General features: G+C 39.1%; 1 pseudogene; it reads right to left on the minus strand.

Moving 5' to 3' along the window:
• Positions 1 to 17,795: 17,795 nt before the first annotated feature.
• Positions 17,796 to 21,877, minus strand: LOC136376025 (ATP synthase subunit g, mitochondrial pseudogene; annotated as a pseudogene).
• Positions 21,878 to 26,701: the final 4,824 nt, after the last annotated feature.

Below are 26,701 nucleotides of genomic sequence, written 5' to 3' on the forward strand. Positions count from 1 at the left end.
GATGCCACTGATTCTATCAACATCAACTCCCTGAGGCTGAAGGAATACCATCACCTTTAGAGCAAGGCCAGGGGCAAATAGACCAGCTGGCAATGAGGAACTGGGCCTCTTCACTTTGCCCATTTCTCACATACAGGCACTAATTATGATAATCTTGCAGTTGTGACTTCCTTTCTGGGATGGGCCTGGTAGTATAGTGGGGGTGCCAGGCCCCAGCTTTGTTACCTGGTCCCCTATAGCCTACCAAAGTAGTCAGTGAAGGGAAGAATGGGGGGTGGCTATTGGGGGAGCTATTAAACGACCATTTAAAAAAAGATACATTAGCTCTGGCGGGTTGCTCAATGGTAGAGCATTGGCCCAGCATGTGGATGTCCTGGGTTCAATTCCCAGTTAGGGCACACAGTAGAAGCGCCCATATGTTTCTCCATTCCTCCCCTCTTGCTTCTCTTTCTCTCTCTCTCTCCCCTCCTGCAGCCATGGCTCGATTGGAGTGAGTTGGCCCCTGGCACTGAGGATGGTTCCATGGCCTCTGCCCTCAGGTGCTAAGAAGAGCTGGGTTGCTGAGCAACAGAGCAATGCCCCAGATGGACAGAGCATCACCCCCTAGTGGGCGTGTCCAGTGGATACCCCTCAGAGCTCATATGGGAGTCTGTCTCTCTGCCTCCCCTCTTCTCACTGAATAATAATAATAAAAATACATTAATAGACAAAGATAGTCTATTCAACAAATGGTGCTGGGAAAACTGGACAGATACACACACAAAAATGAAACCAGACCACCTTTTTACAACATATACATGAGTAAACTAAACATGGATTAAAGGCTTAAATGTTAGACTCAAGGCCCTGGACGGTTGGCTCAGTGGTAGAGCGTCGGTCTGGCGTGCAGGGGTCCCGGGTTCGATTCCTGGCCAGGGCACACAGGAGAAGCGCCCATCTGCTTTCCACCCCTCCCCCTCTCCTTCCTCTCTGTCTCTCTCTTCCCCTCCCGCAGCCAAGGCTCCATTGGAGCAAAGATGGCCCGGGTGCTGGGGATGGCTCTTTGGCCTCTACCCCAGGCACTGGAGTGGCTCTGGTTGCAACAGAGCGACACCCCGGAGGGGCAGAGCATCGCCCCCTGGTGGGCAGAGCGTCGCCCCCTGGTGGGTGTGCCGGATGGATCCCGGTCGGGCGCATGCGGGAGTCTGTCTGACTGTCTCTCCCTGTTTCTAGCTTCAGAAAAATACAAAAAAAAAAAATGTTAGACTCAAAACCATAGATATTCTAGAAAAAAAACATAGGTAGTAAAATCTCAGACATTTCTCATGAAATATTATTTCTGATATATTTCCTTGGGCAAAGGAAATAAAAGAAAAATAAACAAATGGGACAATATCAAACTAACAGTTTTTGCACAGCAAAGGAAATCATGAAAAAAAAAATGAAGAGACAACCTATTAAATGGAATAACACATTCACCAATGATACATCTAATTAGGGGTTAATATCTAAAATTTATAAAGAACTCATACTAATCAACATAAAAAATTCAAACAATTTATTTAAAAAATGGACAGAGGACCTGAATGGACACTTCTTCAAAGAGGACATACAGAAAGCCAACATACATATGAAAAGATGCTTAATGTCACTAAATCTCAGAGAAGTGCAAATTAAAACCACAATGAGGTATCACATCACACCCATCAGAATGGCTTATTATCAATAAATCTATAAATGACAAGTGTTGGCAAGGATATGGAGAAAGAGGCACTGTTGGTGGGAATGCAGATTGGTATAGCCACTATGGAAAACAGTATGGAGTTTCCTCAAAAATTAAAAGTGGCCTGACCTGTGGTGGTGCAGTGGATAAAGCGTTGACCTGGAACGCTGAGCTTGCCGGTTTGAAACCCTGGGCTTGCCTGGTCAAGGCACATATGGGAGTTGATGCTTTCTGCTCCTCCCCCCTTCTCTCTCTCTCTCTCTCTCTAAAATAAATTTTAAAAAATCTAAAAAATAATAATACTAAATAAATTAAAAAAAATTAAAAGTGGATCTGCCTTATGACCCAGCAATTCCACTTCTGGGGATTTATCTGAAGAAACCCAAAACACTAATTGAAAGAATATATGCATTCTTATGTTCATTGCTGTGGTACATAATACAATGGAATATTATGCAGCCATAAAAAAAATCTTACCATTTGCATGGATAGATCTAGAGGGTATTATGCTTAGTGAAATAAGTTTGTTAAAGAAAGACAAATACCATATTATTTCACTTATATGTGGAATCTAAAGAACAAAAATAAATGAACATAATTGAAACAGACATAGAGAAAGAACTGGTGTTGCTAGAGGGGAGGAATATTCAGGGACTGAGTGAAAGATGGGAAGGGGATTGCAGGGATGGGTGGAAAAGGTGAAAGGATTAAAAAGTACAAATTGGTACTTACAGAATAGTCATAGGGAGGTAAACTACAGCATATACAGTCAATAATAGTAATAACTATGTTGGTGTTAGATAGGTTTTAGATTTATTGGGGTGATCATTTAGTAAGTTATATAACATCCAATAACTGGGTTATATACCCAACACTAATACAATATTGTATGTCAACTGTAATTGAAAAGTAAAAAATTATTTAGTTAAAAAACTCCACAAAGCCCTAGCTGGGTGACTAGGTGGATAGATAGAATGTCTTCCTGGCAGGATGAGGTCGCAGGTTCCATCCCTGGTCAGGGAACATACAAGAAGAGACTGATGAGTGCACAACTAAATGGAACAACTAAGTGGAACAACATGTGGATGCTTCTCTCTCTCCATTCTCCTCTCTCACTCTCTCTTTTCCTCTCTCTCCAAATCAATAAAAAAACCACCTCACAAAATCCAATAATTATTAGGCTTATTAAGTGTCAAACATTGTTCTTTGCTACAGGTATTAACCCAAATAACAAATCAATAGCATAGATGTAGTATTATTATTAGTCCTATTTTCTAGAAGGGGAAATTGAAGCACAGAAAACTAAATTGCCCAGGGTTAAACAGCAAGTGAATGGTGGAGCCCAGTTGGCCCTAGAGTCTTTGCTTTTTATCATGACACAAGTACTTATCAAATTTTAATGACAAATGATTTGTCTGAGAGTCTTGTTAAACACAGACTCAAATGAAATAGGTCTGAGTAGGCCCAAGGTTCTGCATTTACAATAAGTTCCCTGGTGAAGCTAAGTCAGCTGGTCTGAGAACCACATTTTGAGTAACAATACACTCTCTATTAGTCCTGGTCAGTTGGCTCAGTGGTAGAACATAGACCTGGTGTGTGGATGTCCTGGGTTTGATTCCTGGTCAGGGCACATATGAGAAGTGAATATCTGCTTCTCCCCCCTCCCCCATCTCTCTTTCTCTTCCAAAACCATGGAGAGCCCTGGCTTAATTGGTTTGAGTGTGAAATACAGAAAAGAAAGGCCCTTAGCATGAATGACTCTTAGCAGAACTTATTTTCTCTAAAACAAAGAGACTTTTGGCAGGACTTACTTTTCTAAAAAGACTCCCTATTCCTGGCCTTGAGGCTGGTCTCCCGCACTGTGGCCTTGGGCTGGCTTTGCAAGGTTACAGGTGTTCTCAGAATGTTTCTCCCTGAATTAACCCTATAGATAAAACATGGTAAGAAAGCTTGTTTCATGCCTGACCAAGCGGTGGTCCAGTGGATGGAGCGTCGGACTGGGATGCGGAGGACCCAGGTTTGAGACCCCGAGATCGCCAGCTTGAGCTCCAGCTCATCTGGTTTGAACAAAGCTCACCAGCTTGCACCCGGGGTCCCTGGCTCGAGCAAGGGGTTGCTCGGTCTGCTGAAGGCCCGCGGTCAGGGCACATATGAGAAGGCAATCAATGAACAACTAAGGTGTCGCAGTGAGAAACTGATGATTGATGCTTCTCATCTCTCTCTGTTCCTGTCTGTCTGTCCCTATCTATCCCTCTCTCTGACTCTCTCTCTGTCTCTGTAAATAAATAAATAAATAAATAAATAAATAAATAAATAAAAAGAAAGCTTGTTTCAATGCTTTGTCCTACTGCTATGTTTCCTCTCGTCCCCATTCCTCAATCAGTATGTAATTTTGCCTTTAAAAGCTAGCCCCAGACTGTGTTCAGGACCACATGTTTTAAAAGGCTTCAGTCTCTGTGTAGTTGCACCGCCGGCATTAATGAAGGCTCCTTAATTTGGCTTCTTAATTGTGTGGCAGGACATCTGTTTTTCACTGTTCTGATATAACAAGTGCATCACCCGGGGTGCTGATAATGGCTTTGTGGAGCCTCCCTTCAGTTGCCAAAAATAGCTCTGTTGGGAGCATGGGCCCAGATGGGCAGAGCATCGGCCCCAGACAGGGGTTGCCAGGTGTTCCTGGTCAGGGCACATGCAGGAGTTTGTTTCCCTAACTCCCCTCCTCTCACTTGGAAAAGAAGAAACAAACAAACAACAACGTCAAAACACTCTCTATCCACGAAGGGCTCTTTTTAGCTTACTGATGCCACAAACCAAGCAGGCCTAGAAATATTCTATGAGCCCCCCTGTACCTCTCAGATTACCTTGAAAATTGGGAAAACACAACCTTGTTTGCAACTACTGTATTGACCACTAAAAGTTACAGTGGACTCCTTTAAAAACTACATGAATCCTAATCTCTCTGCTAATGGTCTAGGGAACTGTTCAGTGAGGAACAGGTGAGGGGACAGGGTGTCCATCCGGGATCATGAACCACTGGAGAAGCTCAAGGCTTGGAGGCTTAGGGCAATCACAAAGCCGCAGCTCCTCCTGAATCTCACTCAGAAAAGGCATGTGAAGTATGTGCAGCATGGAAAGGCATGAGCTGCTCAGATTTTCCATATCTCAATAGCAGAAAGAGTGATACTGTACCCCAGATGGTCTAGGATGGAACCAGATTTATTATATGGTTATATTTGGTAAAAATTCAGGAAAATTTCCACACTAGCCCACAATATTTTTGGTTTTCTTTGACTATATAAATAATATTTTAATTATCTTGGCAATATTTTAATGAATTTTATTTTTTATTTTTATTTTTTTAAAATGTCTTCTGGTAGATCTTTTTTTTTTATTTTTAGATTTTGTGTATTCATTTTTTTGGGAGAGGAGACAGAGAGAGAGAGAAGGGGGAGAGGAGCAGAAAGCATCAACTCCCATATGTGCCTTGACCATGCAAGCCTGGGGTTTTGAACCTGTGACCTCAGCATTCCAGGTTGACACTTTTATCCACTGTGCCACTGCAGGTCAGGCTTATTTTTTATTTTTTATAGAGACAGAGAGTGAGTCAGAGAGAGGGATAGACAGGGACAGACAGACAGGAATGGAGAGAGATGAGAAACATCAATCATTAGTTTTTCATTGCGCATTGCAACACCTTAGTTGTTCATTGATTGCTTTCTCATATGTGCCTTGACCGTGGGCCTTCAGCAGACCGAGTAATCCCTTGCTGGAGCCAGCAACCTTGGGTTCAAGCTGGTGGGATTTTGCTCAAACCAGATGAGCCCGTGCTCAAGCTGGCGACCTCGGGGTCTCAAACCTGGGTCCTCTGCATCCCAGTCCTATGCTCTATCCACTGCGCCACTGCCTGGTCAGGCTATCTTGGGCAATATTTTAAAATATGGAAAATTTATATTAAGTATATATTAATTCTTCCTAAAAATAAGTAAGATACAAATAAGCAGCCCAGCAGAAAATGGACAAAAAATATAAATCCTAGAATGTAAGCAAAAAAATAAAAGGCAGCATGGATTTATGTCTATTTTGTTCATTCCTATACATACCCAGGGTTTAAAAGAATGCCTGGTGAACATGGGGTGTTCAATAAATATACATAATTGTTGACTAGGCACCAAATTCATGGGAAAATCATAAATTTCCAGTGAATATATTGAATATAAAGGATTCTCAACACTAGTAATTAGGAAATCATAAATAATACCTCATTTTTCCCATCTGGTGAATTTTTCTTTTATTTTTTTTGAGACAGAGAAACATTAAGAGGGACAGACAGACTGGAAGGGAGAGATGAAAAGCATCAATTCTTCGTTGCGGCACCTTAGTTTCTCATTGATTGCTTTTTTCATATGTGCCTTGACGGGGGGGGGGGCTACAGCAGACTGAGTGACCCCTTGCTCAAACCAGCAACATTGGGCTCAAGCTGGTGAGCCTTGCTCAAACCAGATGAGCCTGCACTCAAGCTGGGGACCTCGGGGTTTCGAACCTGGGTCCTTCATGTCCCAGTCCAATGCTCTATCTACTGCACCACCACCTGATCAGGCCCCCATCTGGTGAAAATTTAAATTGACTGCAAGTTCATTTGGAGGGTATTTTGACAGATCTATCAAAACATTCAAATCTTCAATTCCATCCAGTAATTCTAATCCTAAGCATTCATCCTAAAATCAAACTGGCACGTGTGTACAAATACATATAATAATGTTCATTGCAACCTTTTTTTTGAATAGCAAAAGACTGAATTTGACATAACTATTCACCAAATAAATTATGTTGGACTTATAGTGTGGATTACAATGTAGTCATGAAAACACAAGAATGTACTGACATGAAGAAATTTCCAAGTACTACCATTAAGTGAAAAGTTCTATAAATATGCTATAAATCTACCAAGAGACTAGAAAAACAATCATAATATTATATAATGTGGTTTTACACTTCCTTCTGGATAAAAAAAAGTTCTAAAAGGATAAAGGCTAAAACCAGTGGTTAACTCTGGAGAAAGAAGTGGGAATTGAGAAGAAATAACATCTTGCTCTATATATTCCTGTTTATCTTGTTTATTTTCAAGAATCAGATATAATTTGAAGAGCTGAGATATTTAAAAATTAGAGTGGAAATTTAATTCTTGCTTTTAACCATTATATAGTACATAGGACTTTAGCACAGAATAATAGTTTATTATTATATTTACCCAGATATTTATCACTTCTTTCACTTTATTTCCAAAGTTCCAAATTTCTCCCTGGTATAATTTCCTTTCATCTGAAGATATTTCTTTAGTATTTCATTAAGATCAAGCCTACTGGCAAATAATTCTCTTAGTTTTTCTCCATCTGATAATGTCTTTATTTCACCTTCCTTCCTGGAGAATACTTTTACTGGATACTGAATGCTGAGTTGATTGTTCTTTTCTTATTGTGCTCTAAAAATATTCTGATTTCCATGGCCTCCATTGTTTTTTTTATTTTTTATTTATTCATTTTTTTTTTTTAGAGAGGAGAGAGAGAGACAGAGAGGAGAGAGAGAGACAGAGAGAAAGAAGGAAGGAGGATCTGGAAGCATCAACTCCCATATGTGCCTTGACTAGGCAAGCCCAGGGTTTCGAACTGGCGACCTCAGCATTTCCAGGTCGATGCTTTATCCACTGCGTCACCACAGGTCAGGCTGGCCTCCATTGTTTTTGATGAGAAATCCACATTCACTTGAATAATTGTCCACCTATTTGTTTATTTATTTATTTTAGAGAAGGAGAGAGAGACAAATGGAAAGGGAGAGAGAGATGAGAAGCATCAGCTCATAGTTGTGGCACTTTTGTTGTTCAATGATTGCTTTCCCATATATGCCTTGACGGGGAGGTGGGTGGGGGGCTAAAGCTGAGCCAGTGACCCCTTGCTCAAGCCAGCAACCTTGGGTTCAAGCCAGAAATGTTGGGCTTCAAGCCAGCAACCATGGAGTCATGTCTATGATCCCGTGCTCAAGCTGGGGACCCCATGCTCAAGCTGGTGAGCCCACTCAAGCTGGATGAGTCTGCAGCTTAAGCGGCAACCTCAGGGTTTTGAACCTGGGTCATCAGTGTCTCAGATTGACACTCTATCCTCTGTGCAACCACCTGGTCAGGTTCACCTATTTAAAATGCATTGTTTACTCTGGCCCTGGATAAAGCATCAGTGGCATATGGACGTCCTGGGTTCAATTCCCGGTCAGGCACACAAGAAAAGTGACCATCTGCTTCTCTCCCCTCCCTCTCTCCCCCTTCTCTTCTTCTGCCCCTCTTGCAGTCAGTGGTTTGAATGGTTCAAATGCCAGCCCCAGAGGATAACTTGGTTCCAGCATCATCCTCAGGTGCTAAAAATAGGTCAGTTGATTCGAGCATTGGCCCCAGATGGGGGTTGTCGGGTGGATCCTGGTTGGGGCACATGCGAAGTCTGTCTCACTGTCTTCCCTCCTCTCACTTAAAAAAACCCCAGTAAAAAAAATACATTATTTTCTCTGATTGCTTTGGATGTTTTTGTTTTTGTTTGTCTTTAGTTTTCAGCAGTTTGGTAATGATGTCTCTGGGGATGTAGTTCTTTGATATTATCCTGTTTGGGATTTACTAATCTTGTTTATGTGAATTTGTCCTTTGCTAAATTTGAGGGTTTTTTTTTCCCCCTGTATTTCTCTGAAGCTGGAAACGGGGAGAGACAGTCAGACAGACTCCCGCATGCGACCACCGGGATCCACCCGGCACACCCACCAGGGGGTGACGCTCTGCCCACCAGGGGGCGATGCTCTGCCCCTCCGGGGCGTCGCTCTGTTGCGACCAGAGCCACTCCAGCGCCTGGGGCAGAGGCCAAGGAGCCATCCCCAGCGCCCGGGCCATCCTTGCTCCAATGGAGCCTCAGCTGCGGGAGGGGAAGAGAGAGACAGAGAGGAAGGAGAGGGGGAGGGGTGGAGAAGCAGATGGGCGCTTCTCCTGTGTGCCCTGGCCGGGAATCGAACCCGGGACTTCTGCACGCCAGACCGACGCTCTACTACTGAGCCAACCGGCCAGGGCCGAGAAGTTTTGAGCCATAAATTCTTTAAATATTTTTCTGCTTCATGTTTTTTCTTTTTTTCTTCTGGGATACTGATGACACTAATGCTATTCCTTTTGATATTACCCTTCAGTTTTCTGAATTTTTGTTCTTTCCCACTCTTTTTTTTTTTCCCTCTGTTTAGATTGGAATATTTCTCTTGGTATGTCTTCAAATTCCCTGGCTTTTTTTCTGTCATATCCATTCTGATATTGAGCCATTTAATGAATTTATTTTGGTTATTGTATTTCAGTTCTAATATTTGCATTTTGTTCTTTTTATCTTCTATTTTGTTGCTGAAGATTTTTATATTTTCCAAGATTGTTCACCCTTAATTTCTAGAGCACAGTTATAATTTCTGCTTTAATATCTTTGTCTGATAATCCCAACATCTTAATCTTCTTGGAATTGGTGTCTGTTATTGAATTTTCTTTTGTGATTTGGTAGCTTCTTGGTTTTTCATATGCCATGTAATTTTGAATTTTCTCCTAGATGCTTTGAATATAGTGACATTCTTGGTGTTTATATCATAAGGAGAATGTTATGGGTTTGTTTGTTTTTTGTTTTGATTTTAGGGAGTGGATCCTTACTTTTTTTTTTTTTAGATTTTATTTATTGATTTTTAGAGAGAGGTAAGGAGAGAGAGAGAAAGAGGGGGGAGAAACTGGAAGCATCAACTCATTGCTTCCTGTATGTGCCACCTCAGGTCAGACATATTTTTATTAAATAAAAGAGTAAATCAATGTAGAGCAATGTGCACATTTTCAAACATACCCTTTTCAACTTTCTTTTTTTAATATTAAAAATTGTATTGAATTTATTGGGGTGACACTGGTTAATAAAATTATACAGGTTTCAGGTGCACAGTTGTACATACATAATCTGTATATTGTACTGTATATTCATCACTCCAAGTCAAGTCTCCCTCTATCACCATCTATCCCTCCCTACCCTCCTCCACCTCCCCTAATCCCCCTTTTCTCTTGCAATTCACACACTGTTGTCTGTATATATAAGTTTTTTTCTTTGCTAAATCCCTTCTCCTTTTCCACCAAGCCCCCCAAACCTCAGCCCTTCTGACAGCTGTCAGTCTATTCTCTATATTGATGAGTTAGTTTCTGTTTTATATGTTAGCTTATTTTGTTCATCAAATTCCACGCATAGGTGAAATCATATGGTACCTGTCTTTCTCTGACTGGCTTATTTTACTTAGCATAATCTCCAGGTCCATCCATGCTGTTGTAAGAGGTAAGATTACTTTTTTTTTAAAAGCTGAATAGTATTCCATTGTATAAGTGTACCACAGCTTTTTTATCCACTCAATACTGATGAGCACTTGGGGCTGCTTCCAAATCCTTTTTTTAGAAAAGTTTTTTAAAAGCATTTTAATTTTATTTATTTATTTATTTTGTGACAGAGACAGACAGAGAGAGTGACAAACAGGAAGGGAGAGAGATGAGAAGCATCAGTTCTTTATTGCGGCACCTTAGTTGTTCGTTGATTGATTGATTTCTCATATGTGCCTTGACCGGGTGGCTACAGCAGACCAAGTGACCCCTTGCTCAAGCTGGCGACCTTGGGGTCTCAAACCTGGGTCTTCTGCATCCCAGTCTGACGCTCTATCCACTGCGCCACTGCCCAGTCAGGCCCAAATCTTGGTTGTTGTAAATAATACTGCAATGAACATAGGGGTGCATATATTCTCTCCAATTGGTATTTTGGATTTCTCTACATGTATTCCAAGAGGTGGAGTCACTGGGTCATAAGGCAGTTCTATTTTTAATTTTTTGAGGTAACTCCATACTGCTTTCCACAGTGATTGCACCAATCTGCATTCCCACCAACCGTACACGAGGGTTCCCTTTTCTCCACACCCTTGCCAACACTTGTTGCTTATTGATTTATTGATGATAGACATTCTGATAGGTGTGAGATGATACCTTATTGTGCTTTGAATTTGTATTTCTCTGATTATTAGTAACGTTGAGCATCTTTTCATATGTCTATTGGCCATCTGTATGTCTTCACTGAAGAAACATCTGTCCATGTTTTTATTTTTTTATTTTTTTTATTTGTTCATTTTAGAGAGGAGAGGGAGAGACAGAGAGAGAGAGAGAGAGGGAGAGAGAGAGAGAGGAGAGACAGAGAGAGAGAAGGGGGGAGGAGCTGGAAGCATCAACTCCCATATGTGCCTTGACCAGGCAAGCCCAGGGTTTCGAACCAGCAACCTCAGCATTTCCAGGTCGACGCTTTATCCACTGCGCCACCACAGGTCAGGCTGTCCATGTTTTTTGTCACTTCTTAACTGGATTAAAAATTTTTTTCAACTTTTTGTACCAGCATTATTATTATTTTTTTTTGTGTGTATATTTTCCCGAAATGAGAAGCAGGGGGTGGCAGAATGACTCCCACATGTACCTGACTGGGATCCTCCCTAGCATGTCCAGCAGGGGGTGATTCTCTGCCCATCTGAGGCCTTGCTCCATTGCAACCAGAGCCATTCTAGCACCCGAGGCAAAGGCCATAGAGCCATCCTCAGCACCCGGGCCAACTTTGCTCCAATGGAGCCTTGGCTGTGTGGGAGGGGAAGAGAGAGATAGAGAGAAAGGAGAGGGGGAAGAGAGGAGAAGCAGATGGGTGCTTCTTCTGTGTGCCCTGGCTGGGAATTGAACCCAGGATTTCCACATGCCATGCCAATGCTCTACTGCTAAGCCAACAGGTAAAATATTTTTTAAAATTTATTTTAGAGAAGAAAGACAGAGAAAGAGAGAGAAGGGGGGGAGGAGCAGGAAGCATCAACTTCCATATGTGCCTTGACCAGGCAAGCCTGGGGTTTCAAACCAGCAATCTCAGTGTTCCTGGTTGATGCTTTATCCACTGTGCCACCACAGATCAGGCAGGATTTTATTTTTGATGTTGAGTTTTATAAATTCCTTGAAAATTTTGGATATTAAGTCCTTATCAGATGTGTCAGCAATTATGTTCTCCCATTCAGTGGGTTATCTTTTTATTTTGTTGGTTTCCTTTGCTGTGTAAAAACTTTTTAGTTTGATGTCATCCCATTTGTTTACTTTTTCTTTCGTTTCTCTTGCCCAATGTGATTAATATCTCAGAAAAAAATTATTGTTACAAGGAATATCCAAGATTTTACTGCCTATGTTTCTTCTAGAATTTTTATGGTTTTGACTCTAACATTTAAGTCTTTAATCTGTTTTGAGTTTATTCTTGTGTATGGTGTAAGAAGGTGGTTTGGTTTCATTTTTTTGCATGTGTCTGTCCAATTTTCCCAAAAAAATTTATTGAATAGATTTCAGTTACTCATTGTAGGTTCTTGCCTTCCTTGTCAAATACTAATTGACTATGCAGGCATGGATTTATTTTTGGGCTTTCTATTCTGTTCCATTAATCTATACATCTGTTCTTATGCCAGTACCAGGCAATTGAGCATTGTCCTGATGTGCCAGGGTTGCTGGTCAATCCCTGGTCAGGGGACATATAAGAACAGGCCAATGTTTCTGTATCTCTCCCTTTCTTTCCCTTTCTCTCTCTCAAAAATAAATCAATTAAAAAAAAGAAATGGGCAATTGACCAGGTTATATTTAGCCCTCAAAATTTAACCTGCCTTCTATTGGCTGGAGTTCTTTTTTTTTTTTTAATTTTTTTTGTATTTATTTATTTATTTTAGAGAGGAGAGAGTTGAGAGAGAGAGAGAGAGACAGAAGAGGAGGAGCAGGAAGCATCAACTCCCATATGTGCCTTGACCAGGCAAGGGCAGGGTTTTGAACTGGTGACCACAGCATTCCAGGTCGATGCTTTATCCACTGCGCCACCACAGGTCAGGCATGGAGTTCTAAAGTCAGCTCTGTTTTCAAAATAATTGCAGTGTTACGGTATTTGCATCAGGCCTGTAGCTGCGTCACCTTGTGGTCAGTGCAGTAATCTTGGACCTGGGCAGTGGTCTGCTCTGTACCTCATCTCTTAAAGCTTGTGGCATACTGTTAGTGAGGTCCACACAAAATCCAGACATTAACATCCTCATACATGTGTTCCTTTATGTACCTGTATGAGGATTTCTTTCTTTTGTTTAATGTGTGCATGAGAGAGACTGACAGACAGGAAGGGAGAGAGATGAGAAGCATCAGTTCTTCATTGCGACACCTTAGTTGTTCATAGATTGCTTTCTCATATATGCCTTGACTGGGGGGGGGGGAATCCAGCAGAGCGAGTGACCCCTTGCTCAAGCCAGCAACCTTGGGCTCAAGCCAGTGACTATGGAGTCATGTCTATGATCCCATGCTCAAGCTGACAACCCCACGCTTAAGCCGGTGACCTCTGGGTTTCAAACCTGGGTTCTCAGCATCCCAGGACAATGCTCTATCCACTGCACCACCACCTGTCAGGCTGTATGAGAATTTCTTTTGGATACAGCACTGGAATAAAACTGATGGTTTACAGAGTATTCTACTTAATTTGATTAAGTAGTTCCATCAGACTATGCTCTCAACAGCAATTCATGAGGTTTCCTTTATCTCCACATACTTTCCCACATTGGGAATTACTATCTGTCATGTTTTTGGCATTCTGATAGGTGTAAAGTGTTATATAATTTTCTTTTAATTTTCATGTCTGTGGCTTTTAATAGCTATTAATAATGAGGATTAACTTGGGGAGATTGTCTTATGTATTACATCTTATCTTTTGATTTTGTGTTTTGGCCAGTGGTCTGTATTGTTACTACCTTTTTGTTGTTGACTTTCTTTATTTTCCAGACATTGGTTTTCTGTTTTTTTCAGACATTGAAACTATATTCTCCTTAGCTGTTGTCTGTTTACTTTGCTGTAGTTTCTTCATTGAACAAAACCCTTCATTATTATGTGTTCCAGGACTTGGTCCTTAGTCCTATTCTCTACCTTATCTACATTCATTCCTTTCATAGTATCATTTAATCCCATTATTTTAAATGATACTTATATGCCAATAATTTCCAAATTTATAACTTCCCTCCATATATTTTCTCAAAGTACAAACTCACACATACAATTGTATATGAGAAAGTTCCATGAGGAATGGCTAATATACATCTATAATTTAATATATCTGGATCACACATGATTTTCCCCCACATTGCTCTTCTCACAGTCTTTCCTACTTGAGTTGAAGGCAACTTTACAGTCTTTGTTGCTGAATCAATAAACTGTTGAATCATTCTTGGCTCACTTTTTAAAAAAATATCAGGTCAAAACTAATATATAAATTCCACTATAACCCTGGTTGGTTATCTCAGTGGTAGAGATCCAGGTGCTGAGAATGGTTCTGTGGCCCCTGCCACAGGTGCTAAGAATAGCTCAGTTGCTGAGCAATGCCCCAGATAGGCAGAGCATTGCCCATAAGGGCCTTGCCAGATGAATCCTGGTCAGGCACATGCAGGAGTCTGTCTCTGCCTCCCCTCCTCTCACTTAATAAAAAAATTCCACTATAATAATTTGTCTTCATTAACAAACATGTATTGACTATCTAGTATGTACTAGGCACCCTTCTAAGAAATGTGTGTATATCACTGAACAAAATAGACAAAAAGCCTGACCCTTGAGGAACTTGTACTTTGAGAAGGAGAGACAAACAATGAATAAGAAAATAAGTGAATTATAATTAGTAAGTTGAAGATAATATTTGCTTTGGCACAAAGAAAGGGTAGAACAAATTAGAAGGATCAAGAGCCTGACCTGTGGTGGCGCAGTGGATAAAGCGTCGACCTGGAAATGCTGAGGTCGCCAGTTCAAAACCCTGGGCTTGCCTGGTCAAGGCACATATGGGAGTTGATGCTTCCAGCTCCTCCCCCCTTCTCTCTCTCTGTCTCTCCTCTCTTTCTCTCTCTCTCTGTCTTTCCCTGTCCTCTCTAAAATGAATAAATAAAAAAAAAGAAGGATCAAGAATCTGTGGGGGTTGGGAGGTACATGTTGCAATATTAAATAGCTAAATAGGATAATTATCATGGGTCTCATTAGGAAATTATTAAATACTAAATTTAAGCAGAGAGTTGAAATAGGGTGAGGGAATTAGCTAAATGCTATTCTGAGGGAACACATTCCAGGCAGAGGGAAAATGTAGAGCAAAAGCCCTAAGGAAGATGTATGCTTACTGTGTTCAAGGAACAGCACTGATGTTGGTGTGGTTGAAGCAGAGAAAGATAGTCAGGAGAGCAGTAGGAAATAAGGTCAGGGTGGTAATGGGAGAACCAGACAATTTGGGCTGTGTTACAGTAAGGCTTTGCCTTATGCTCTGAGTGAAACAGAAAGCTAGAATTTCTCTTTTCAGGACAGGAATGATATGGCTAAAGTCTTTCTGACTGCATGTTGAAAATACAATGTAAGGAGGAAAGAGGAAAATCAGGAAGATACAATAAGGCTATATCCATAATCCCAATGAGAGATTATGAAGACTTTGATCAGGGTGATAACAGTGGGGAAAAGAAATCATATTCTTTATATTTTTTCAACTGTTGAAAAATGTCAAATCTCCAGAAAACTTACAAAAATAAGACAATGAACATTCATATATCTTTTTCACTTAAGGTTCACCAATTGTTAACATTTGCCATATTATATATCAACTATATATGGAGATATCTATTGTATCTATCTAGAGAGATCAAATGTTAAATAATTTTTACAATGTTACATGAAATTTAGAAATGTTAAGTCATTTTTCAGTCAGTTAAAGATATAATACTCATACTGCAATACTTCACGTACCTGTCTTCTAAGAACAAAGACATACTGTGATGGTTAATTTTGTGTATCAACTTGCCTGGGCCATGGAGTGCCCAGGTATTTGATTAAACCTTACTCTAGGTGTGTATGTGAGTGTGTTTCTGGATGATATTAACATTTGAATTGGTATACTGAGTAAACAAAATTGTCTTCTCCAGTGTGGGTGGACTTTATCCAATCTGATGAAGGTCTAATAGAACAAAAAGCCAAAGAAAAGAGAATTCACGCTCCTTGGCTAGTAGTTTTTGATGCGGGGACATTACTTTCTTTCTGCCTTCAGAGTCAGACTGGGACTCACACCATTAGCAGCTCTCCTGGTTCGCAGGCCCTTTAGACTGCAGATCTTGGGGCTTCTCATCTTTCATAATCATGTTGGTCAATTGCTGTTTAATGTGTTGATTTAAAATTCATTGATAATTCATGGAAAATTCTTCTGTTAAATTTTAGATTGAGATTATTTAGTTGCCTTAAAATCCAACTGGAATTTTTTTTTTTTTTTTAACAGAGACAGAGAGTGAGTCAGAGAGAGGGATAGACAGGGACAGACAGACAGAAACGGAGAGAGGTGAGAAGCATGAATCATTAGTTTTTCATTGCGTGTTGCAACACCTTAGTTGTTCATTGATTGCTCTCTCATATGTGCCTTGACCGCGGGCCTTCAGCAGATGGAGTAACCCCTTGTTGGAGCCAGCAACCTTGGGTTCAAGCTGGTGAGCTTTTGCTCAAACCAGATGAGCCCGCGCTCAAGCCGGCGATCTTGAGGTCTTGAACCCAGGTCCTCTGCATCCCAGTCCGATGCTCTATCCACTGCACCACCGCCTGGTCAGGCCCAACTGGAATTTTGATGTTAATGATTTTTAATTTATGAATTAATTAGGGTAAGTTGTGTTTTACATCAATGAATGACATCTAACAACAGAATGTTGCTCTATTTAGAATTTTCTCTGTACTTTAAAAGCATATTATATTTTCCTTCTTTGATATCTTGTATATTCTTAGTTAATTTCTAGATGATTTATAGCTTTTTTGATATTGTGAATAATATATTTTTAATGTTTTTTACCTATTGATCAGATAGTAGAATACTATTAATATTTTATAATTGATCTTTATTACAAAAAAAACTTCCTGATATATCTTGTTAGTTCTTAGAGTTTATCTTTTGCTTATGTTGGTTTTTCTAGATAGATTATTAAATCAATAGTAAAATATAATTTTCTTTCTTTTTCTATCTTTTTTTTTTAATAGTAATGTGGCCAGGACCATGTTAAACAGTAGAAGTAATGGTTAGCATCCTTATTTATTCTCAATCTTTAAGATAATGCATGTAAATTTTCTGTATCAAGTATAATTTTTTTTTTTGTATTTTTCTGAAGCTGGAAACTGGGAGGCAGTCAGACAGACTCCCGCATGCGCCCGACCAGGATCCACCTGGCACGCCCACCAGGGGGCAATGCTCTGCCCATCTGGGGCGTCGCTCTGTCACGACCAGAGCCACTCTAGCTCCTGGGGCAGAGGCCAAGGAGCCATCCCCAGCACCCGGGCCATCTTTTGCTCCAATGGAGCCTTGGTTGCGGGAGGGGAAGAGAGAGACAGAGAGGAAGGAGAAGGGGAGGGGTGGAGAAGCAGATGGGCGCTTCTCCTGTGTGCCCTGGCCGGGAATCGAACCCAGGACTCCTGCATGCCAGGCCGACGCTCTACCACTGAGCCAACCGGCCAGGGCCATCAAGTATAATTTCTACTGTAAGTTTTTAATATGTAGTCTCCAAGTAAAGAATATTCCTAAGACTTTTTAAAACCAGAATTCTACATTGAATTTTATTGAATGCTATAGTGACCTCCCAAAATATGTGTCCATGTCCTAATACTTAAAATTTCTGAATCTTACTTTATTTTGGGTTGAAGTGAGTGTTTTCAGATGTAATTAAATTAATAATCTTAAGAGGAGTACATCCTGGGTTACCCATGTGGACCCTAAATCTCATAGCAAGTGTCCTTATAAGAGACAGAAGACAATACAAAGAGGAGAGACCCATTTTAAGATGGAAGGGAAATTGGAGTGATATAGCCACAGAATATACTGACAGTTACCAGAAGCTAGAAGAGGTAAGGAATGGATTCTCTCCCATAATGTTTTGTTTTGTTTTTCTTTATGTACCTTTTTTTTTTCCAATTCAACTACCATTATGATCACTCATGGTCCAACAATATTCAAATAAACCAAAAAGGAATGTTAAAGATGTTAAAGATTGGTCTTCGAACATTATAGCCAATGATGTCATGCTTGCCTATGATCTTGCTGACATAAAACCACATTCACACCTCAGTAGCCACCAAACCATTCAGGAAAGCTTCCCTAACTGTGAGCCATTCAAAGCTACCCGTTTAAGCACTACTGACTATTTTTTCCAAGTTATGAATAGTTGTAGGGAATCTCAGCAGGGGTTAGAGGAACCAGTTTAACCTTGGCATAATGCCAAAGTGTGGCCCACTGAGTCTGAGTCTTTGAGTAAGTCTGGGCAGTGTTTATAAGAGCAGGGACCTTCTCCCTGAGATTATGGACAAGTTGGGCAATGGTTATAGGATAGAAAGTCTGTAGCCTTGGAAAACCAGCTGAATGTCACCACCCCCAAAAGGACCCTCCCCTAAAGCCTTTGGAGAGAGGGAAGCATTGCTAACACCTTAACATCCTAATATGGGCTCTAGAACTGTGAGAGAATAATTTTTTTTATTTTAAGCCATCAAGTTTGTGGTAATTTGTGGTAACAAATTATTAATTTAGGCCCTGGCCAGTGGCTCAGTGAATAGAACATTGACCTGGTGTATGGATTTACCAGGTTCAATTCCCAGTCAGGGCACACAGGAGAAGTGACCATCTACTTTTCTCCCCATCTCTCTCTTCCTTCTCTCCCTCTACCCCTCCCACAGTCAGTGGCTCAATTGGTTTGTGTGTTGCCCCAGGCACTGAGATTAGCTTGGTTGGTCCCAGTGTGTCAGCCTCGGACACTAAAAATAGCTCAGTCGATTTGAGCATCAGCCTCAGATGGGGCATTGCCAGGTGGATTCTTGTCAGGGCACATGCAGAAGTCTACATCACTATCTCCCTTTCTCTCACCTAAAAAAAAAAAAAAAAAAAAAAAATATATATATATATATATATATATATATATATACACATATATATAAAATATATACAAATCAATACAAATGCTTTTCTGTGTTAATTGATATTTGTTTTTGAGTTTATTTATGTAGACAATCTAGTCAGTGTTGTGGACCAGAATCCAACAATTGCAGGTATTTTTATTGGGAGGTTATTCATATGGGAAATATTATGCTTACAAGATTATTTGAAAGTTGTAAGTGGTAAGCTTCACAAAACTAGCTTTCTAGTAAAACTGTTTCTTCTGAGAATACTGTTAGAGGTATATCAGTTCAGTTCTGGAGCTTCTTCTATTACCACAATAGTCTTTGGACTCAGAATTAAGGAGAGTGGGCATTAATATGTGATCTAGGAATTAGGGAGTCAGATTAAGAAGTAATACACTTGACCTCAAGACCTCTATTTGAAATGACTTAAAGTGTGAGAGCACGTTTAAAAGGTGTCAGGTATCTCAAAAAAATTTTTTTTTTTATTTTTTTTAATTTTTTTTTATTTTATTTATTCATTTTTAGAGAGGAGAGAGAGAGAGAGAGAGAGAGAGAGAGAGAGAGAGAGAGAAGGGGGGAGGAGCAGGAAGCATCAACTCCCATATGTGCCTTGACCAGGCAAGCCCAGGGTTTCGAACCGGCGACCTCAGCATTTCCAGGTCGACGCTTTATCCACTGCGCCACCACAGGTCAGGCCTCAAAAAAATTTTTAACCCAAAATTTTATCTATGAAAATAATGACTTATAGAATTCTCTCATTTTATAATACATAACTTATAATAGGCAGAAACTCTATAAGAATATCATAAATATACACTTTTTCAAAATTGAGAGAAAATTAGCTCTAATTAAAAAAGTATAATCATAAAGAATGTGAAATGAGCTTTAGTAAAAAATATCTATTTATTCAACTCAGAGAACTCATACTGGTAAAAAACCCAATGAATGTGAGGAATGTAAAAAGATGTTTAAATTTAATTCAGTCTTTATCACATAATAAAGAATTCATACTGGTGAGAATTTTATGAATGTTAAGGATGTGAGAAAGTCATTATTTGTGTGGGTAATTTAGTGAACACCAGATAATTCATACTGGTGAGAAATTCTCTGAATATAAGAAATGTAGGAATGTTCTAGAAACTGAATTATTTCTGCAAACCAGAGAATTTATATTTATGGTAAACTTTATGAATATTAATAATGTAGAAAATCCTTTTTTGTGTGCATACAAGTTACTTAACATTGAGAATTTATTAAAAATAAGAATCTATACTGATGAGAAATCTGCTGAATGTAAGAAATGTGGAAAGATGTTTAGACAATTCAGTTCTAATGATAGATTAGAGAATTCATACTGGTTGGAGATGGTTATAAATATTAGAAATGCAATAAAGCTTTATTGTATATGGACAATTTATTCACTTCAGAGTAGTAATACAGGTGAGAAATCATAAGAATATAAAGAGTGTGGAAAAGTCTTTAGATCTGATTGAGTTCTTTCTTCAAACCAAAGAATTCATACTGGCGATAAATTTTACAAATTTAAGGAATGAAGGAAAGCCTTTACCATGTATGAACAAGTTAACAAACATCCAAGAATTTATACTGATGAGAACTCACAGGAATTTAAAGAATGTGGGAAGGTCTTTGGACCTAATTGAGTTCTTTCTTCAAGACAGAGGATTCATACTGATGATAATAATGATGAATGTAAATAATGTAGGAAAGTTTTTTTTTTATTTATTCATTTTTTAGAGAGGAGAGGGAGAGACAGACAGAGAGAGAGAGAGAGAGAGGAGAGACAGAGAGAGAGAAGGGGGGAGAAGCTGGAAGCATCAACTCCCATATGTGCCTTCACCAGGCAAGCTCAGGGTTTCGAACCGGTGACCTCAGCATTTCCAGGTCGACGCTTTATCCATTGTGCCACCACAGGTCAGGCTGTAGGAAAGTTTTTATTGCATGTGGACAAATTACTCAATATCAGAGAATCTATACTGGTGAGATATTTGATTAAAATAATAAATGTGGGAAAATATTTAGACTTATTCAGTCCTTACTGTATATTAGAGAATTCATACTGCTGAGAAGCTTTAAGGTTTTAGAAATTCAATAAAGCCTTTACTGTATGGAAAACTTTCTCAACATCAGGTCAATAAATATTGAGAAAAAAACCTTATAAATGTAATCTAAATGGGAAAATGATTACCATATATCAACAGGTTACTTGAGAATATAGTACTCATATTGGTAAGAAGCTCTTCAAAAGCAAATAACATGTGAAGACTTTTAGATATAATTCAAACCTAAACATATGCTGATGAATTTATACTGGTGTAAATTTTAATGAATATTGGGAATGTGAGAAAGTTATTAGTCAGGGAAGACATCCTAATATGTGAAAGAGAATTATACTGATAAAAACATATAAATATAAGACATGTGGAGAGACCGTAAGTAGTGACTATCAAATTATCTCAGAAAATTCATACAGGGAAGGAACTCTATAAGTGCAAGATATGTGGGAAGACCTTTATTTATCTTAGACATCTTAGTTTTTATCAAATAATTCATTCTGGTGACAACAAGTTTAAGGAATGTAGGAAGGCCTTTAGAAAACATTTACATCTTTCTCAGCATAAGATAATTTATAATATAACTTAATTAACTAAGAAAAGCCTTCACTTTATTTTATTTATTTATTTGTTTATTTTATTTTTTTGTTTTTTTATAGGGACAGAGAGAGAGTCAGAGAGAGGGATAGATAGGGACAGACAGACAGAAACCAGGAATGGAGAGAGATGAGAAGCATCAATCATCAGTTTTTCGTTGTGACACCTTAGTTGTTCATTGATTGTTTTCTCATATGTGCCTTGACCGCAGGCCTTCAGCAGACCGAGTAACTCCTTGCACAAGCCAGCAACCTTGGGTCTAAGTTGGTGAGCTTTTTGCTCAAGCCAGATGAGCCTGCGCTCAAGCTGGCGACCTCGGGGTCTCGAACCTGGGTCCTCCGCATCCCAGTCTGATGCTCTATCCACTGCGCCACAGCCTGGTCTGGCCGCCTTCACATTTTTTTAATGTGAGAGGAGAGTATAGAGAGAGACTCTCACCTGTGCCCCAACCAGGATGCACCCGACAACCCCCATCTGGGGTCAGTCCTTGAATCTACTGAGCTATGCTCAGTGCGTAAAACCAAGGCTCAAACCAATCGAGTCACTGGTTGCAAGAGGGAAAGAGGGAGAGAAGGGGGAGGGAGGGGAAGAGAATCAGATGGTTGCTTCTCATGTGTGTCCTGACCAGGAATTGAACCCAGGACATCTGCACACTGGGCCAATGCTCTATCCACTAAGCCAACAAGCCAGGGCCTAGAACAGATATTCATTTTTTTCTTTTTCTTTTTTTTTTAGTGACAGAGAGAGGGAGAGACACATACAGGAAGGGAGAGAGATGAGAAGCATCGACTCATAGTTGCGGCACCTTAGTTGTTCACAGATCGCTTTCTCATATATGTCTTGACTGGGAGGCTCCAGCTGAGCCAGTGACCCCTTACTCAAGCCAGTGACCTTGAGATCAAGCTAGTGACCTTGGACTTCAAGCCAGTGAACATGCGGTCTATGATTCCACACTCAAGCTGACAACCTCAGGGTTTTGAACCTGGGTACTTCGTGTCCCAGGCCAATGCTCTATCTACTGTGTCACTGCCTGGTCAGGCTATATTCTTATGTTTTAAAAACAAATTATAAAAAGTGAAGGCTGGTTTTGGCTAGTTTGCTCAGTGGATAGAGTGTTGGCCTGGCATGTGGATATCCTGGGTTTGATCCCTTGTCAGGGCACACATGAGAAGTGACTATCTGCTTCTCTTCCTTTTCCTTTCCCCCTTCTTTCTTTCTTCCCCTCTAGAAGCCAGTGGCTCAATTGGTTCCATTGTGGGCCTCAGATGGAGGTTGCTGGATAGATTCTGGTCCAGGCCCATGCAGGAGTCTGTCCCTCTATATCCCCTCCTTTCACTTAAAAAAAAAAGAGTATCTGTCCTAGAAAAAAAATTGGGCAATGCAGAAATTCTGTATGCTAATTTAAGCTTATATACCTCTGGCACAATTTTACCAGTACAACTTGGAATTACAGTCGTTACTTTGGAGAACATTTGATGTGAACTAGATTGTACATTTTGAGGCACCTTAGACTAAAAAGGAAATAAAACTTATAGTTCCCAATGGCATGCTCTCTTTAATTGGTAGGAGGAGTATTTTAACTGAAATTGGACTTAAATTTGCTTTACTAAACAACTTTTTAGGTAAAGCGAGTTAAAAATATGAGAAACTTAGAACTGCCTCATTCAAGAGCCATAAAAACCCATTACATTGCTTTCCCTCTTTTACTCTTTCCTTAACCCTCCTTCACTTCTGGGACATTGTTCAACTCTCATTGATTCCTTATCTTTACTGCTCCCTCACCTTTCTTTTAGCTCACACCATGTCCCAAAGTGGAAAGGGAAAAATATCTACCAAGATGATAATGTGATTTTTGTCTTTTATTGATATAGATTATTACATTAATTGATATTTAGATGATAAAACAACCTTGCATTATCATGATATTCATGATCTTTTAAAAATATCAATGGTCTCATACTGTGAGTTGAGAGGTGTTCCATCCTCTTCTATTTTTGGAATGGTTTGTGAGGAATTGATATTAATTCTTCTTTAAATGACTTTGTGGTCTTGGGCTATTCCTTGTGGGAAGTTTTTTTTTTGTTTGTTTAATAACTAATGCTATCTCTTCACTTGTTATAGGTCTAATCAAATTTTCACATTTCTTACTGACACAATTTGATATATTGTGTTTTCCAGGAATTTAAAATTTTCATTTATATTATATAATTTGTTGGCCTACAGTTGTTCAGACTATAATCTTATTCTTTTTATTTCTATAAGGTAGAATACATAAAACGGACTAATGTCTCCTCTTTCACTTCTGATTTTAGTAATTTGATTTTTATCTCTTTTTTTCTTTGTCAGTTGAGGTAAAGGTTTGTAAATTTTATTGACCTTTTCAAAGAACTTTATTCTATTCTCTGTTCATCAATATCCACTCTAATTCTTACTACTCTTTTCTTTCTGATTGCTTTGGGTTTAGTTTTCTTTCTTTTTTTTCCCCTTTAGTATCTTAAGGAAGAAATTTAGTTTATTGATTTGAGATTATTCTTCTTTTTAAATATAGCCATTTACAGTTATAAACTTTCCTGCAAGTAATTGTCTCCCATAAGTTTTGGTATGCTGTTCTATATTTTAATTTACATCAAACTATTTTCTTATTTCTTTTGAGATTTATTCTTCAATCCATTTGTTATTTAGTAGTATATTGTCTAATGTTTACACATTTCCTAAATGTCTTTCTCTTACTAATTTCCAGTAAAGGGGAGCATCCTTTTATGACTTTAATTTTTAAAATATTTTGAGGCTGCTTTGTGGCCTCGCATATGGTATCTAGCATTCTCTAAAACCTGGAGAACGTTTCAAGTGCACTTGAGAAGATTGTGTATTCTGCTGTTGTTGGATAGAGTTCTTTGTAGAAATTTGTTAGTTCATACAGACTGTTGTTCAAGTCTTCTATTACTTTGTTGATCTCTCAAAGTAGTTGTTTTATACACTATTTATGGTGGAGTATTCAACTCTCTATTTATTGATTTATTTACTTATTTTGAGAGACAGAAAATAAGAGAGAGAGAAGGGAGAGATGAGAAACATCAAATTATAGTTGCTTTACTTTAGTTGTTCATTGATTGCTTCTCATATGTGCTTTGACCAGGGGGCTCAAGCTGAGCCAGTGATCCCTTGCTCAAGCCAGCAACCTTGGGCTTATGTTAATCATACTTGTGCCCAAGTTGGTAAACTCACACTCAAGCTGGCGACCTTGGGACTTCAAACTGGGCACCTCAGCATCCCAGGTCAATGCTCTTTTTTCTGTACCACTACTGGTCAGGCTGTTTACTGTTGAATTATTTCTTCCCTCAGTTCTGTCAGCATTTGCTTCATGTATTTCAAGACTCTTTTGTTAGGTAGATATATGTTTATAATTTTTATAATTTCAAGATGGAGTCAACTTTTTATCTATATAAAATATCAGTCTTTAGTTCTAGTAACATTTTTTTAAGTCTATTTTGTCTGATATACAGCTACTTCAGCTTCTTTATGGTTATTGTTTGCATGATATATTTCCCCCAATTTTTACTTTCAACCTACTTATATCTCTTTGAATCTAAAGTTTGTCTTTTATAGACAGCAGAGAATTGGATGATTTGGCCCTGGCAAGTTGGCTCAGTGAATAGAGTGTTAGCCCAGTGTGGGGACATCCCGGGTTTGATCCCTGGTCAGGGCACACATGAGAAGAAACCATCTGCTTCTCTTTCCCTCCCTCTCCTCCTTCTCTCTCCTCCCCTCACCCTCCCTACAGCCAGTGGCTTGATTGGTTTAACCATCAGCCTCAGATGAGTTGTTGGGTGGATCCCTATCCAGGCACATGCGGGAGTCTTTCTCTCTATCTCCCCTGTCTCATTAAAAACAACAAAAAAGGAATTAGATCATTTAAAAATCCATTCTGCCAATCTCTGCCTTTTGAGTGGAGAATTAATTAATTTACATTTAGAATAATAGAATACTGATAAGGAAGTATTGATATTTACTTCTGCCATTTTGCTATTTGTTTTATGTATGTCTTACAGCTTTTTTTTTTTTGGTCTCTTATATACTCCATTACCAGCTTATTTTGTGTTTACTTGATTTTTTGTAGTCATATGTACTGATTCCCTTCTAATTTTCTTCTGTGTTTTTCTATAGATATTTTTTTGTGATTACCATGGGAATAACATATAACACCCTTCCAACAGTCTCATTTTAATCAATACCAAGTTAACTTCAATTACATACAAGAACTTTACTTATATGCACCTCCATCTCCCCTTCCTTTATATTTTGATTTCACATATTACATTTTTATACATTGTATGCCCAATAACATATTTAAAGCATATTTAGCCTGACCTGTGGTGGTGCAGTGGATGAGGTGTCAAACTGGAATGCTGAGATTACCTGTTTGAAACCCCAGGCTTACCCAGTCATGGCATATATGAAAAACAACTACTATGATTTGATGCTTTCCACTTCTACCTGCCTTCTCTCTCTTTTCCCTCTCAAATCAATAAATAAAATCTTTAAAAATCATATTTATGTATTTGTTTTTTAAATTATGTAGGAAACAAAAAGTGAAGTTACAATAAAAAATTTAAAAATATTGGCTTCTATATATGTCCATGTATTGACATTTTCTGGAGATCTTTATATCTTCACTTATCTTTAAGTTACTGTCTAGCATCCTTTAATTTCAACTTGTAGGACTCTCATTATCATTTCTTGTAGGACAGGTCTAGAGGTCATAAACTCCCCTGCTTTTGTTTATCTTGGAATGTCTTATCCTCTCCCCTATTATTGGAGAACAATTTTGCTGGATATATAATTCTTGGCTGACAGAATTTCCCCCCCAAATTATAAATTTATCATCCTACTGACTGACTTCCAAGATTTCTGATATGAATTCAGTTATTAATTTTATTGAGTATCCCTTGTGCGTGCTGAGTAGTTTCTATTTTTACTGCTTTCAAGATTTTCTTTGTCTTTTGATAGTTTAATTATAAATTGATTATAATATGTCTTATTCTTTAGATTTATGCTATTTGGAATTCACTGGTTATCTTGGATTTGTAGGTACATATATTTCATCAACTTTGGGAAGTTTGGGAAACATTTAAGATCTTACTTCCTATTAACTGTCAGCTTTGGCTTACAAAAATTCATAAACATTCCTTAAAAAAACTTTGAGGCCTGGCCCTGGCCGGTTGGCTCAGCTGTAGAGCATCAGCCTGGTGTGCAAGAGTCCCGGGTCCGATTCCCGGCCAGGGCACACAGGAGAAGCGC

Source organism: Saccopteryx leptura, chromosome 6, assembly GCF_036850995.1.
Source record: "Saccopteryx leptura isolate mSacLep1 chromosome 6, mSacLep1_pri_phased_curated, whole genome shotgun sequence".
In the NCBI taxonomy this organism is placed as follows: domain Eukaryota; kingdom Metazoa; phylum Chordata; class Mammalia; order Chiroptera; family Emballonuridae; genus Saccopteryx; species Saccopteryx leptura.